General features: G+C 46.6%; 1 non-coding gene across 1 annotated transcript; it reads left to right on the plus strand.

The window, feature by feature from the left end:
* The first annotated feature begins 1,472 nt into the window (after nucleotides 1-1,472).
* TRNAL-AAG (transfer RNA leucine (anticodon AAG)) lies at nucleotides 1,473-1,553 on the plus strand. The gene has a single exon. It is a non-coding gene; the product is annotated as a tRNA-Leu (tRNA).
* The last annotated feature ends 4,204 nt before the right edge of the window (nucleotides 1,554-5,757 follow it).

A 5,757-nucleotide genomic window follows, 5' to 3' on the forward strand; every position in this document is an offset into this window, starting at 1 on the left:
TACGAGTTCGTGTGATACTTTTGTCGGGAGTTTTTCCCATTTTTACAGCGAGAGAACGTCAGCTTTATTGATTGCTCAACAACATGACCGAGAGTTTCCCGTATGCAATCCAGGACAAAATAATACTCCTTCCGTTCCTAAATATTTATCTTTCTAGAGATTTCAACAAGTGATTACATAGAAAACAAAATGAGTGAATCAACATTCTAAACTGTGTCTTTATGCATCCGTATGTGGTAGTCCATTTGAAATCTCTAAAAAGACAAATATGTAGGAACAGAGGGAATAGGAAACTTGAATACATACGAACTCTAGCTAACAAATGAGCAACAATATTCAAATGACAAATGGATGGAACATATATGTATGAACGCGGGTACACGTGAGCCCGCTTCGGAAAACGCATTTCTAAATGTCAAAAAAAATCTAAAAAAGTTGCATGCGTACATCTCTGTGCTCTATGTGCGCTCAAAAAGTTTTGCCGAAAAGCAACTTTCTTTTGGCATGCACAAAAAAGATAAAAGAAATGTGTCATGAAACGTGCAGAGGCAAAATAAAAAGACATTTATTCGCAAAAACTTTTGCCCCACACATATTCTACAAAGATGTATGTATAAAATTTTGTTAAAAACACGTTTAAAATGCATTTTTTAAAAGACGGGTTCATCTGTACCTAAGTTCAGTTACTGTCTATACTCAATAATGGATGTGTTTGAAGATCACCGAATTAAAGGCACTAGCTGCAACTTTTTTTTTTTTGAGCAAAAGGGCACACCACACAGTCCCGGTTCCATTTGCAAACAACGAAACCAGTGTGACAAGCATATCCCATTACAGCCCGCGGAGCACAGCACAGCACGCTGCCTCAGCAAAAAAAAAAACGCTCAGCTAAACGACCACTCTCCCTAACAGGGGGCCTGGAGCTACTAGCTGCAATTTTAATAACAGAAACTACTGCACCAGTAGTGTAATGATCAGTCGTTGAAGAATGAATCGTGTGCACCAAGGATAGGCAGTCTGTGCAAGGAGTTTGTTTGTAGTACCGACTTTCCGCGTTTTCCATTACCGAGCAACCATTTTCTTTTTAGTCGATGTAGCAAAAACTAGCATGTGGCCGATGCTTGGCTATCAAAGAAAAAATATCTCTCTGTAAAAGTAATAGTCGCTCGGATCAAAATTAATTGTCGTAGATTTAGTACATGTTGATGTCAGACGACAAGCAATAGGTGAGTGCTGAAGGGCAGATCGATGGCTAGCACAATTATTGATATACGATAAATGTAGAAAAAAGAACAAAGAGCAGAGGAAGCAATGATTCGGTGAAGATAGCAACATCGCGAGAAGAGGCGTAAGCGCAGGTAGATGCTAGTTAAGGGAGAATCTGAATGTTGACCAGAGCCAGCTCGCTTGTACGGCAAAAGTTTTTGCGCATTATTCCGACGTTTAAATGGTTTGTGTCCCTATTATCAACTGATCAGATGGCCGATTTGGTCTAAGGCGCCAGATTAAGGCTCTGGTCCGAAAGGGCGTGGGTTCAAATCCCACTCTGGTCATTATTATGTTTGCCTTTTGCTCTCGAATAGTTCAGCTACCAATGCTACAAAGCCTAGTACGCATTTTTGAAGCAAAAAGATCATATGACCGAGTTGGTCTAAGGCGCCAGATTAAGGCTCTGGTCCGAAAGGGCGTGGGATCAAATCCCACTCTGGTCAAAATATATTTATATTTTCTCTCGGATATGCATTCACTTACTTTTTTTTATTCCCTTGAATATGAAAATTCACCAATGCAATATTTTACAAAGAATCAAGAACTTAATTCGTAAATCTACTATGGTCAATACCTTTTTCTTTTCTGTCGGATATACATTCACTTGTTTTTTTATTCCCTTGAATATGAAAATTCACCGATGCAATATTTTACAAACTATCAAGAACTTGATTCGTAAATCTACTCTGATCAATATTTTTTCCTTTTCTGTCAGATATACGTTCACTTGTTTTTTTATTCCCTTGAATATGAATTCATCGATGCAATATTTTACAAAGTATCAGGAACTTGATTAGTAAATCTACTCTGGTCAATATTTTTCTTTTCTCTCGGATATGCATTCACTTGTTTTTTTATTCCCTTGAATATGAAATTTCACCGATGCAATATTTTACAAAGTATCACGAACTTGTTTCGTAAATCTACTCAGGTCAATATCTTTTCCTTTTCTGTCGGATATACATTCACTTGTTTTTTTATTCCCTTGAATATGAATTCATCGATGCAATATTTTACAAAGTATCAGGAACTTGATTCGTAAATCTACTCTGGTCAATATCTTTTCCTTTTGTGTCGGATATACATTCGCTTCTTTTTATTCATTTGAATATGAACTCACTGATGCAATTATTTACAAATCTCTCGGAACATGATTCATAAACCATCCACTTGAGACATTGTTACCAGTGGTGTTGGATAATTGGGATAGCACTATGAGGGTTCAAATTCCACTCTGGTTAAAACATATTTTTCTTTTCTCTCGGATATGCATTCACTTATTTTTTTTTGTATTCCCTTGAATATGAATTCACCGATGCAATATTTTTACAAAAATCAGGAACATGATTCATAAACCTACTCTCGTCAATATCTTTTCCTTTTCCCCGCAAAAAAATATATTTTCCTTTTCTATCAGATATACATGCGCTTCTTCTTTTTATTCATTTGAATATGAATTCATCGAGACAATTATTTACAAATCCTGGGACGTGATTCATAAATCATCCACTTGAGAAATTGTTATCAATGGTGTTGGATAATTGGGATAGCACTATGGGGCCTTCGCCTCTGTCGTCCGCCCTGGCGAAATTTTCGAGCATACCGTCGTCAACAAGGCGTTGCGGGCCAAGAGGGAACACGTCGTCTGGTCCATTACGATGAGAAGCAGGCGGACATGGTGTAGGAGAGGGAGTGCAACAGATGGCGCAAAATTGACGTGGATATGGCGTCCTTGACCGATACAGGTCATGACATATTGTGTCTTCCCGACTTCGACGACGACGCGCAGGAACGGGACGAAGGCGAGGTCGTGGACTGTCACACCGCCTTGCCTAGACGACGAGGTGACTCATCGCATGTGCATGTGCCCCATGCACTACATTCAACATCAGCATGGTGGGGAACAACTAGTGCTTCTCCTAAGCAGTAAAAAGTCATCAGTTTAGTAAAACGAAGTCGCAAATCGACTTTTCTACCCTATGTAACTACTTTGTAAGGCAATTTTATCTCTGATTAGTTTTCAATCCCTGAAATTGTGTCTGTGAATTTTTAAATTAATCTGACAAAAAAACTGAAAATAAAAGATATGGAGACCGCATATGACGGCTCTGTGTTTGCGCTTGGCCTCAGCAGTCTTCGTATCCATATGAAACATAATCCATACGACGAATGGTGATCGAAGTTATGGCGACTATGTTAGAGTTGCTCTAAGATTTTGTGGCCTGTTAAGACTAGACGTGGCAACCTTAGGCTACAAACTAAATATGGCTTGGATACTAAGGGTGTGTTTGGTTGGGTTGTGCATTCTGAAAAAGTTGTTGTCAGTCGTGAGCTGTGAAAAAGTTGATGTGAGCAGAGAACTGTGGAAAAGTTGAAAGTTGTTTGGATGAAACAACTATGGAAGTGTTGATTTTACTGTGAATTGTCTATAATGCCCCAGGACCTAAACGAATATGTTTATATGCTAATTGACCACAAAGCCATTTTTTTACATTGCTTGGCAATTGAATGACCATTTTGCGAAGAAAAATTACAACAATATAGACAATTCATAGCTAGCATACAGGCAATTCAATGACTATTTGTCGGGTGGTAGGTGCGACATATGCCAACGGGTGGCTTATCATTGTGGGAGCCAGTAAGACATCGCCGGTGCTTGCAAACGGGATAAGGCAAAGACATGCACGCCGGTGAATCTTACCCAGGTTCGGGGCTCTCCGTGGAGATAACACCCCTAGTCCTGCTCTGCGGGGTCTCCGCTTGATCACTAGATCAACACAAGTAGCTACAAGTGCTCCTTGAGCTGTTTGGCTAGAGGAGGAGGAAAGGCAAGGCTAGCTCTCCTCTTCCCTCTACGTGGTGGCTAAAACTATCTTAAAGATCAACCCTTTGCATGGGTGCCCTGGGGGGTTTATATAGGCCTACCCCCAGGGATACAATGGTAATCCGGCTGGGTGCGGGTCCCAGCCGTCAGTGTCTATGCTCGCCGGCTTCTTCGCCGGCCGTTGGGGCCCGCCGACTGGTGGGTCCCGCCGGCTGCCGGCCTCTTGGTTGACAGGCCGGCCCCACCGCCCGGGGGCTTTGTCGGCAGCTGGTTACTGTTGCCTCGCCCCTGATGACGAGGGCTTTGTCGAGGTAAGCGTGGCTACAGTGCCGCCGCCTGGCGGGCTCTCACTGTAGCCTCACCTCGTCTTGTCTCCTTAATAATGCACATACTTCGAGGGAGGGAGGTAGCCGGCTATTGGGAGCCAGCTACGCCTCAGGCCGACTAGGGGAGGCCGGGCCGCCTTCGAGCGTTTCTGTGGCTGAAGGGGCCCGCCGCCCGCGGGCCGTACTGGCGCCTGTCGTGGGTGACGTCACGGTCAACATGGCAACGGTGCCGCGCCGGACAGGGGATGGCTGACCCGTACGGCGCACTGTGGCCATGCATGCTCCGGGATTCGGGGGTGGCAGGCTGTACTGTGGCCACACCCCGTCTCATCACCGTTATGTGGGTGCAGCCCTGGTGGGTGCAGTCTTGGCTGGCTTCCGGGAGTCGGTCTTCTTGCGGCCGGCTTCTGAGAGTCGGTCTTCTTGTGGCCGCCTTCTGGGAGTCAGTCTACTTATGGCCGGCTTCTGGGAGTCGGCCATCTTATGGTTATCTTCGGAAAGGTTTTTTGGAGGTCGGGTCGCCTTCCGGTAGTCGGCCTGTGAGATAGCCGACCAGGGGAAGGCGGCCCTGTGTTTTGGATACTTGAAGGCCCAATCGCCCTGATAATTTTTCAGAGAGCCAGGGGGAGTCGGTTAGGCTACCCGTGGCCATTTACTCCGACAGTAGTCCCCGAAGCTGGTTTGGCTTCGAGGCTGAGAAGAGGACGAGAAGCTCGGTCAGCTTCCTATCTTGAAGAGCCAGCAGCTAGGAGCCGGCTTCGGTTGGGTACGCCGTCTTGGCGAGATTTTGAAGTCTGAAGGCGGGAGTCGGTTGGGGTGCACGCCGGGTTGCGGGCCGGCCGCTCGCCGCCCGCGTACCTTGTGGCACCCTCCGGCTGAAAAAAAGCCTGCCAACCCACGCGCGCGACGGGACGTCGCCGCGGGCCGGGGGCCCATCACTCCCACGCCTAGGCCTAGGCGCGGATTCTCTGTGGCCCAAAGCGGGCCGCACGCCTTCCGGCGGCAGTTTCTGCACGTCGTTAGGGCGCAGTAATCGTGGAACGTGGGGGAGTGGACGCAGTTAATCCCACGCCCCCCCACGCCTCGCCTCCTCGGCTTCGCCGCACGAGGCTATAAGTAGGGGGAGGAGGGGGAACGGCAGGCGCTCGCACGCTCCCCTCGCTCCGCCATTTTCTTCCTTCTCCGCCGCAGCAGCCCTTCGCCGCCGCGCCGTCCCTCTAGTCTTCGCACTACCCCGCAGCTTCGCCGCCGCGGGGCCGTGATTTCGCCGTCGCCGCGCCCTTTCTCGCCAGCTTCTTGCCGTCATGCAGCACGGCGGAGACTGGGATGGCTCCAACG

The sequence above is a fragment of the Triticum aestivum genome, chromosome 6D (assembly GCF_018294505.1).
Source record: "Triticum aestivum cultivar Chinese Spring chromosome 6D, IWGSC CS RefSeq v2.1, whole genome shotgun sequence".
NCBI classification, from domain to species: domain Eukaryota; kingdom Viridiplantae; phylum Streptophyta; class Magnoliopsida; order Poales; family Poaceae; genus Triticum; species Triticum aestivum.